This window comes from Elaeis guineensis, chromosome 7 (assembly GCF_000442705.2).
Source record: "Elaeis guineensis isolate ETL-2024a chromosome 7, EG11, whole genome shotgun sequence".
Taxonomy (NCBI): Eukaryota; Viridiplantae; Streptophyta; class Magnoliopsida; order Arecales; family Arecaceae; genus Elaeis; species Elaeis guineensis.
In genome coordinates, this window is record NC_025999.2 from 92,635,146 (window position 1) to 92,646,376 (window position 11,231).

General features: G+C 37.9%; 1 non-coding gene across 1 annotated transcript; it reads right to left on the reverse strand.

Moving 5' to 3' along the window:
- Window positions 1–2,593: 2,593 nt before the first annotated feature.
- On the reverse strand, window positions 2,594–2,700 carry LOC140859572 (small nucleolar RNA R71). Its single transcript, XR_012143109.1, has one exon. It is a non-coding gene; the product is annotated as a small nucleolar RNA R71 (small nucleolar RNA).
- Between the last annotated feature and the right edge of the window lie 8,531 nt (window positions 2,701–11,231).

Genomic DNA, 11,231 nt, shown 5'->3' on the forward strand with positions numbered 1-11,231 from the left:
CAACGGACGAAATCTTCCAGCGCCTTGATCGGATGGTCCGCGACGCATCCGACCTGATCCCATCTCTACAGCGCTATCCAACGGCAGCGCTTCACCCAGATCGTGATCCAACGGCCCAGAATCGCTTCCGGCTTGATTTATTAGATGAATTGGGTCCTTTAGATGAAGATCGGACGGCTGAAACAATTTCTAGGGTTTCTTGATGGATTTAAGTGCTTTTTGAGCGAGATTTGAGCCCCTAAACCCCCCTAACAGCCTTCTAAAACCTCTTAATCCCACATCTAAAGTTTTGAAAACCTTATAACCCCCAAATGCCTATAAAAAACCCCCAAAGGCCCTTATTTTAAGGATTGGGGGGGCCTTCCGATCAAGCTTGTAATCCTAGATAGTGGGGTTTTTAGCTTTCTTCTCAAACCTCGAGCTTTGAGATTTTTGTAATAATTTTTTTTTATATAAAATCTTATTTTTATGCAATTTTATCTCTTTACATTATGCAATTTATTTTTCTTGCAATTAGGATAGTTTAATTTATGCAATTTAATTTTATGCAATTAGGTTAGTTTAAATTATGCAGTTTAAATTTATGCAATTAGGATAGTTTAATTTATGAAATTAGGGTAGTTTATTTTTCTGCATTTAAATTTTGCAAGTAGATTTAGATCATGTCTAGCTAAGCATCCCTTCTAGGGTTTGCGATGAAGCTAGATCATGAGTAGGGGTTTTACATAGGGTTCTTTCTTTTTCTTAGGATTTCTTTTTCTTCCTCTTTTGTCAAGAATTTTTGATGAACTACAGTTGGGTCAGAGTCCCTTCATAGTTCATGCTTGATTCAGTGCATAGGAGGAGAAAACCCTAAGGGATCCTAGTTACTACTCCCCTGTAAAGAATCTTGATGGGTTATCGTTGGACCTTAGTCCCTTCATAATCTATGCTTGGGAAAGACAAGAGGAGTAGTCGTTAGGATCAATAAGAAAAATTCTAGATAGAATTCCCTAATCTAGATCTAGTGGATTCAAAAACCCTAGATCCTTAGTCTTATTGTCTTTAGCAAACAACTTTCGATTTTCGATTGTCGTTAAAGCTCGCTTGAGTATAGATTTGAAAATCATTTTTAAACCAAGTCTCTGTAGGATCGACCCATACTCGTTGGTCGTGCTACTCTGCACACTGTGCGCTTGCGGTTTTATTTATAAATTTTAAGATTTGCACATCAAGTTTTTGGCGCCGTTGTCGGGGATTTGGCATTTTAAATTATTTTCAAATATTTATTCTTCGTGCTTTATAACTCTTTTTCTTTTTCCTTTAGATTTCTAGATTTAGTTGGTGATTGCTGGAAAACTCAGGTATGCTTCTAATTTCTCTTTTATTATTTTTAATTAATTACTTTTCCTTTTAGACCTAATCATTTGAATTTACTTAATCATAAAAAAAAAAAAAAAAATAATAAAACAAAACAAAAGATATTTCATAATCGTGAAGTAAAATATCAAAATAAAAAAAAAATCTAAATTAAAATCTTTTACGTTCTTGGTCATCTTGTTTATTTGCATTTGCATTTTCATAATTAATCTAAGGGCATCAACCCATTAACAAGATAAGGTGGGATTTCATTACCCTTCTTTAGCCCAAAAACCATCTCCATCATATTGCATTACCTAGACCTTTAATCTTAAAATCAATTAGACGTCAACCTTAAGGAATTCGAGCTCAATAGGACAAGGAACCCTAAGAGTTCTACCAAGTTTGAGTTGTTTGATTAGTTGGTGTCTAGGCAAGTCCCTGAGAGTGGTTTGTTAAATTGGTTCAGTTGCTGGCCTGGCCAACTCGTTTGGTGTCTAGAAAGGCAACGATGAGTGAACCTCCCACCTCTTATACTTACCTGGCTAACTAGTTGATCAATCTCCACTTGGAAGGCTTGAAGGGTCATCTTGGAATAGTTAGGAGCTGTCTAGATTTAGGTTAACCCTAGGATAGATTGAGTTTAATTTATTGTTTCACTTGTTTGAAAAATAAAAAAAAAATTAAAAATTAAATTAATTTGGTTACTTTTCTTTAGATTTAGGACTCCTTAGGATCTTTTCTTTAGAATTTTTCTCTTTTCTTTCTTTTTCTTATACATAAAAATTTTTATAAAAAAAAATTGTATAAACATCGAGAACCGTACACCTCGTGTGTGGAGAAGAGTGTCGGGTCGTCTAGTTAGAATTGAGTCAATTCCTGTTGTTCCAATGGCTGAACAATCCAACCCATGACCCTTAAGGATTTGTGTTATCCAGTTGGCTCCATCCAACCATCTTGTATCAGTTGCCACAACCCACAGCTAACAATTTTGAAATCAAACCTCAAATCATAAATATGCTTCCAAAATTCACAGGATTAGAGGATGCTTATATATTTATTAGAGAATTTGAGGAGGTATGTGCAACCATGAAACTGCAATTAACAGAGGATGAGGTCAAACTTAGATTAATCAACTTTGCCCTTAAGGATAATGCTAAGAAGTGGCTTTATAGTCTGCCAAACCATTCTGTCACTACCTGGGAGGGCTTTGTGAGAATATTTTTAAAAAATATTTCCCCCATCATAAAACACTAGGATTAGGAATGAAATAAATCAAATTTACCAACTAGCTGGTGAATCATTTTGGAAGTACTTTGATCGTTTCAAGAATCTTTTGACCCAATGCCCACACCATGGAATAGAAACTTGGAGACTATGCCAGATCATCTATGAGGGGTTAGATTCAAACTCAAGAACCATGCTAGAGTCCATGTGCCAAGGCCAATTTATGGACAAAGAAACTACTGAAGCTTGGCAATTCTTAGAAGACCTAGCCGAGAAAAATTTATAGTGGAAACAACTAGGGAACCTGATAAAGCTACACCTTCAAGAGGAGGAATGCATCAAATTCAACCAACCCTAGCATCAGAGGCCAAGATTGCAACCTTAACACGTAGATTGGAAGCCTTAGAATTACAGAGACCAGCCAATGTAAATCAAATATATGCACCCATGTGTAAAGGGTGCAATGCACCAACCATGTCTTAGAAGAATGTTCCTACTCGAATGAGTGTGTACAGGTGAATGCCACCTATCAAGGACCATTGAACAATCCTTATGCACCCACATATAACCCAGGTTGGAGGAATCATCCGAATTTCTCATGGTCCCAGAATCTAATGTAGGCAATCCAAATTTCAATCAGCAAAATCTAAGGTCCAACCCAGTGATGAACAACCCCCAGGCTTCCATGATAATGACAAGAAAATTACCTCTTTAGAGAAAAGCCTAGAAGCTATGATGAAGACACATACCAGCTTTATGCAAACCACGGGTCAATTCATAAATAATAACACCCAAGCTATAGTCCGTCTGGAAATGCAAGTAAGTCAGCTGGCTTCGACCATTAGTGAACGAGAACATGGTAGGTTACCTAGCCAACCTGAGCTAAATCCTAGGAACCAAAATGGTCCACGACCCCAACAAGGAAACCAAGTTAATGGTGTAAATGTCATTCATACCTTAAGATCGGGAAAACAAATAGACAATAAGGTAGTTACACTTGATGATATAGAGGACTCATCTGCCGAGTCACCTTCTAAAACTACTACCTTTCAACCTCAAGCACCAGAAACTGAAAATTCACCTAGTCCAGTACTTAAAAGTCCTAGAGCTCTTTTTCCAAACAGACTGAAATCCAATAAATCTGAACATTTAGACAAAATTTTAGAGGTATTTAAACAAGTCCAAGTTAATATTCCTCTTTTAGATATAATCCATCAGGTTCCAACTTATGTCAAATTTTTAAAAGATCTTTGCACTAGGAAAAGGACCACTAATGTACCAAAGAAAGCATTTTTGGCTGCAAGTGTCAGTTCATACCTATCTAGCCATGTGCCAATTAAATATAAGGACCCTGGAGCTCCAACAATTTCTTGTGTTATTGGAGAAACCAATATAAAAAAGCCTTGCTAGATCTAGGAGCTAGTGTGAATATCCTTCCATATTCGGTGTATGAGCAACTAGGATTAGAAAAACTTCAACCTACTGGGATCACATTACAGTTAGCCGATAGATCTCTCAGGATCCCTAAGAGAATGGTCGAGGATGTTCTGATAAAGGTTGAAAATTTTATTTTTCCTGTAGATTTTATTGTTTTAGAGACTGAGCCAGTTACAAATCCTAAAGGACATATACCTGTCATTTTAGGAAGACCATTCTTAGCTACGGCCAATGCTGAAATCAATTGTCGAAATGGTCTAATGAAGTTATCCTTTGGGAATATGACCATTGAGCTTAATGTTTTTAACTTAGAACAGGAATCCTCTTCTCATGCTGATGTCAATGTAGTCCAAGATGGTATTTATGAATCTATTGACATTAGTGATGATGAAGTCGACCTAGAGTCTAACCCTTGGTTAATCCATGAGTCTGAGGATGTCAATGAAATACTTAAAGAAAATCAAATTAATCAGGAATCGACACTTCCTACTGAACCAATCATTGAGATGGTGAAATCATCACCTAAACCATCAATAGAGGAAGCACCCATTTTAGAACTAAAACCCCTCCCAGAACATCTCAAGTATGCATATCTAGGACCCAAAGAAACTTTGCCTGTAATTATTGCATCAGATCTAGATCCCAAGCAAGAGGAGGAGTTAGTGTCAGTTCTAAAAGCAAATCAAGAAGCAATAGGTTGGACCATAGCAGATATCAAAGGAATAAGCCCTTCTATAGTTCAACATAGAATATACTTAGAGGAAGAGGCTAAACCAATAAGAGAAGCCCAAAGAAGGCTTAATCCAGCTATGAAGGATGTAGTTAAAAAGGAGATTCTGAAACTCCTAGATAGTGGAATAATTTATCTTATTTCTGATAGCTCTTGGGTAAGCCCAGTTCAAGTAGTACCCAAGAAATCTGGGATAACAGTGGTCCAAAATGATGCAAACGAACTTATCCCAACTAGGACCCAAACGGGATGGAGGGTCTGTATAGACTATAGAAAGTTGAATGCTACGACAAGGAAAGATCACTTTCCTTTATCATTTATTGATCAAATATTGGAAAGACTAGCCGGACAAGAGTTTTACTGTTTTCTTGATGGATACTCCGGTTACAACCAGATCCCCATAGCCACTGAAGATCAAGAAAAGACTACATTCACCTATCCATTTGATACTTTTGCCTATAAACGAATGCCCTTTGGACTATGTAATGCACCGGCAACCTTCCAGAGATGCATGATCAGCATATTTTCAGATATGATAGAACGATTTCTAAAAATTTTTATGGATGATTTTTCTATTTTTGGCCTAACCTTCTCCGAGTGTCTGAATCACCTGCAATTAGTTCTAGAACGATGTAAGGAGAAGCACTTAGTTCTCAACTGGGAAAAATGTCAGTTTATGGTCAAACAGGGAATAGTTCTTGGCCATGTCATTTCTAAAAAGAGGATTGAAGTAGACAAGGCCAAAATAGATCTAATTGCAAGTCTTCCACCACCTAAATCTGTGAAAGAAATACGTTCATTTTTAGGTCATGCTGGATTCTATAGAAGGTTTATTGCCTACTTTAGCAAAGTAGCACATCCACTGACTAATCTTTTGGCAAAGGATACCAAATTTGAATTTACTCATGAGTGCTTAGAATCTTTTGAATTTCTAAAAAAAGCACTTGTATCAGCTCCAATCATTCATCCTCCTGTCTAGTCTGAACCATTTGAATTAATGTGTGATACGTCCGATCATGTTGTGGATGCAATCTTAGGTCAACGGATAAATAAGCTGCCTAGAGTGATATATTATGCAAGTAAAACCTTAAATGATGCGCAGCTTAGCTACACCACAACTGAGAAGGAGTTCCTTGCCGTTGTCTTTGCTTTAGAGAAATTTAGATCTTATTTGGTTGGGACCCACACCATTGTTTACACCGATCACTCAGCCATTAGACATCTCCTAGCAAAGAAGGATGCCAAGGCATGCTTAATCAGATGAATTTTGCTCCTTCAAGAATTTGACCTAGAAATTAGGGACAAGAAAGGCACTGAGAACGTTGTAGCAGATCATTTGTCCCGAATTTCAGTCGCACCATCTAGTGAACCACCCATCAATGAATCTTTCTCAGATGAGCAACTCATGTCTGTGTCTACTGAACCTTGGTTTGCTGATATTGTAAATTATTTAGCCATAGGTAAGATACCTTCTCATTGGACTAAGCACGATAAATATAAATTCTTTGCCCAAGTGAAGTATTTCATTTGGGATGATCCTTATCTTTTTAAACAATGTCCTGATCAAATTATTAGAAGGTGTATCCCAGATAACGAAGTCATGAATATTTTATCTTTTTGTCATGATCAAGCATGTGGGGGTCACTTCGCGTCTAAGAAAACTGCTGCTAAGGTTCTCCAATGTGGTTTTTATTGGCTCAATTTGTTTAAGGATGCTCATGAATATTGTAAAAGTTGTGCTCAATGTCAGAAAATGGGTCGAATCACCAAGCGACACATGATGCCACTCAACCCAATCTTGGTAGTTGAAGTTTTTGATGTTTGGGGGATCGATTTCATGGGACCATTTTCAAATTTCTTTGGAAATGAATATATTCTAGTAGCAGTTGATTATGTTTCAAAATGGGTAGAAGCAATTGCATGTAGAACACCCGATAGCAAAATGATCATTAAGTTTCTTAAAGAAAATATTCTCTCCCGTTTCGGTATTCCTAGGGCAATCATTAGTGATCGGAGAACCCATTTTTGTAACCGACCTTTTGCAACATTGATGAAAAAGTATAATGTCACCCACAAATTGGCCACACCATATCATCCTCAAACTAGTGGGCAAGTTGAAGTGTCAAACCGACAAATCAAACAGATCCTGGAAAAAACTGTTAGTGCCAATAGAAAGAATTGGTCTTTGAAATTAATTGATGCACTTTGGGCATACCGAACCGCTTTCAAGACCAATCTAGGAATGTCTCCTTATAGGATTGTGTTTGGTAAACCATGTCACTTGCCTATTGAGATAGAACACAAAGCCATGTGGGCCATCAAACAACTAAATACAAATTTGAACGACGCTGAAAACCATAGGAAGCTTCAGTTGAATGAATTAGAAGAACTTAGAAATGAAGCCTATAAAAATACAAGGATATACAAGGAACGAACCAAAACATTTCATGATCAATCAATTATGAGAAAAACTTTCAATATCGGACAAAAGGTGCTCTTATATAACTCTAGATTACATCTGTTTCCAGGAAAGCTTAGGTCTAGATGGACAGGACCATTTTTAGTAAAGAAAGTCTTTTCACACGGAGCTATTGAGATAGAAAACCCAAGTAATGGTGTTATCTTTAAAGTTAATGGTCAACGATTAAAACCATTCTTGGAATTACCGGTCGAGACTGTTGAAGATGCCATGGTTCTTTATGAACCAACTTATTCTGATTAAATTGCTTCGAGGTTTGGTCTGGCTGAAGACATAAAACTTAGCGCTTCTGGGAGGCAACCCAGCTTATTTTATTTCTAATATTTTTTTTGTTTTCAGACAAATAAATTAGATAAACTCCATTGGGGACAATGTCGGTTAAGTTGGGGGGTGTGATTTATGTCACAAATTGACATAAAAAGTATCAATTAATATCTAAATTATCTAACTTTATTAGAAAATTGATACTTGTTATTATATTTTGCAGAAGAAGAGGTCATCAATAGAAAGAACAAGGAAAGAGGATTCCAACGGCGCAAATTAGAGCTTGAACAAAATCAGGTGTTATCATTTCCTTTTCCTTCCACTATGAGTTATTTCTTACATTTAATATATTAAAAAAAAAATTGAAATAAATTAATTTAGAAAAGAAATAAGAGTAAGTTAGAAAGTATTTGCTAATAAATGTAGTGAGTCACGGAGAAGATTAGCTGGTTAGACTCTTGGTGGCATAGGTCATTTAAAGACTATTAGCACTTCCAATTACACATGCACACTAACAAGGTAAAGTAGATGTTAATTGTAAGGTCAATTAAGAATTTGAGTATTATTTAAATTAGATAATTTTTTCTACACCCCAATTGAAGAAATTTGAATTTAAGGAAAGAGCTACCTGCCTGAAATAAAATGCAAAACACAGAGTAAATATGGATTGCCCTAAGCCTAGTAACCGGATCTCTTCACCTAAGTCAAGTGTTGAGATTCACGTCAAACGGTGGTGGGAAGGCCAGGATGCTCAGCAAAAAAAAAAAAAATAATAGTGTGAAAGCTACCTTAGTTCTTTGTTTAATCTGGGGTGTATAGAAAATTAATCGAACTAAGTTATGAAAAATGATACAATTGGCCTGTATAAGTTAATACTGAAATACTAAGTTAGTTATCACTCACACAAGTGCTATAAAACTTTAAGTGTACTCTAAGAAAGCTCCTAAGTAGACTGACTACCAATTCTAATTCGAAGCTCATTACTTAGTAATACTAGAAAACTTCTTAAATTTCGATCTTAAATTAATTTGCAAAGGAAGGATCTTTTTGGAATATGATCTTATTTTGGTACATTGCTAAGGGACTAGCAATGATTAAGTTGGGGGGTGTGATTTATGTCACAAATTGACATAAAAAGTATCAATTAATATCTAAATTATCTAACTTTATTAAGAAATTGATACTTGTTATTATATTTTACAGAAGAAGAGGTCATTACTAGAAAGAACAAGGAAAGAGGATTCCAACGGCATAAATTTTACGCAAAATGGAGTTAAATTGATCTAGGAATTGAAGAATGAAGAAAGAAGACTCAATTGGGTCAAACCCGAGTCAAATCAGGTCAAAATTGATCAAAAATCAACTGATTTGATGATCTGGTTAGCCGCCTGGTCCACAGCAACAGGCGCCTGGACCATGGACCCATCGGCGCACCATAAACCAGCCAATCAGTGAGTCTCGGCTCACCGCAACGCATCACGAGCCCGATCCACGCGCACGGTCTAGGGCTCATGAGGAGAGAGAAGAAGGTCCGAAGGGCAATCTGGTAACTTCACATCACTCGATGGTCCGATCTTCTCTGATCAAGATCCAACGCTCCACATTTTTGCGCCATCGGACGGCCACCATCGCAGCCGGTCAAGATCCAACCGTACTCAAGGCAATTGCAAGAATCAATAAACACTAGGACAACACAGGATCCTTCTGCAGCGCGATCCAATGGACGAAATCTTCCAGCGCCTTGATCGAACGGTTCGCGACGCATCCGACCTGATCCCATCTCTGCAGCGCGATCCAACGGCGGCGCTTCACCCAGATCGTGATCCGACGGCCCAAAATCGCTTCCGGCTTGATTTATTAGATGAATTGGGTCCTTTAGATGAAGATCGGATGGCTGAAACAATTTCTAAGGTTTCTTGATGGATTTAAGTACTTTTTGAGCGAGATTTGAGCTCCTAAACCCCCCTAACAGTCCTCTAAAATCTCTTAGTCCCACATCTAAAGTTTTGAAAACCTTATAACCCCCAAATGCCTATAAAAAGCCCCAAAGGCCCTTGTTTTAAGGATGGGGGGGCCTTCCGATCAAGCTTGTAACCCTAGATAATGGGATTTTTAGCTTTCTTCTCAAGCCTCGAGCTTTGAAATTTTTGTAATAAATTTTTTTTATATAAAATCTTATTTTTATATAATTTTATCTCTTTACATTATGCAATTTATTTTTCTTGCAATTAGGATAGTTTAATTTATGCAATTTAATTTTATGCAATTAGGTTAGTTTAAATTATGCAGTTTAAATTTAAGCAATTAGGATAGTTTAATTTATGAAATTAGGGTAGTTTATTTTTCTGCATTTAAATTTTGCAAGTAGATTTAGATCATGTCTAGCTAAGCATCCCTTCTAGGGTTTGCGATGAAGCTAGATCATGAGGAGGGATTTTACATAGGGTTCTTTCTTTTTCTTAGGGTTTCTTTTTCTTCCTCTTTTGCCAAGAATTTTTGATGAACTACAGTTGGGTCAGAGTCCCTTCATAGTTCATGCTTGATTCAGTGCATAGGAGGAGAAAACCCTAAGGGATCCTAGTTACTACTTCCCTGTAAAGAATCTTGATGGGTTATCGTTGGGCCTTAGTCCCTTCATAATCTATGCTTGGAAAATACAAGAGGAGTAGTCGTTAGGATCAATAAGAAAAATTCTAGGTAGAATTCCCTAATCTAGATCTAGTGGATTCAAAAACTCTAGATCCTTAGTCTTATTGTCTTTAGCAAATAACTTTCGATTTTCGATTGTCGTTAAAGCTCGCTTGAGCATAGATTTGAAAATCGTTTTTAAACCAAGTCTCTGTAGGATCGACCCGTACTCGCTGGTCGTGCTACTCTGCACACTGTGCGCTTGCAGTTTTATTTATAAATTTTAAGATTTGCACATCAGTAACCAAGCTTCTACGACGGTCGATCACCTTCTGAATTCCGTCCGAGCTCCAACGAGAAATGGATTTCAGCAGAACTCCTACTACAAGCGGTCTACTCCGGATCTCTACTGTAAGCGAATTCCATCCGAGCTCCTACGAGAAATGAATTTCAGTCGAACTCCTACTACGAGCGATCTACTCTGGATCTCTAATGTAAGCGAATTCCATCCGAGCTTCTATTGTAAATAAATTTCTTCCGAACTTCTATCACAGGCAGACTTCAGCCGAGCTCCTACAGTGGACGGATCCCAGACGAGCTTCTACAACGGGATAGGCTCCACCAGTCAGGTCACTACTCCGAGCTCTCATGACAACTGATCTTCGACCGAGCCTCTACAATAAGCGGCCTCCTTTCAGCCTTCTGCAAGAACCAGACTCCGTCCGAACTTTCATAGCGGATGGATTCCGGACGAGCTTCTACAACAGACGGGCTCCAGCAGCCGAATTTCTACAACGATCGATCGCCTCCGGTGTCTGCCAAACCTCCCCAGCCATCAACCTTCAATAGCGTCAGTCGGACTTCAACAACGCCATCCAAACTTCCACAGGATCCCCAGACTCCTCCAGCGGACGAACCTCCCCAACGCCATCCAAAGTCCACCGCCGGCCGACCCTCCGCCAGATTCTTCATGAAACCGGACTTCTCCGGCGGGTAATCTTCAGACGAGCTTCCAAATCAGGCAAATCTCAGATGGACTTTTCTAGTAATCGGACTCCTATCGGACTTCTTCAACAAGTGGTTCCTATCCGAGCTTCTACAGCAGATGACTCCCGTCTGCAGCACCAA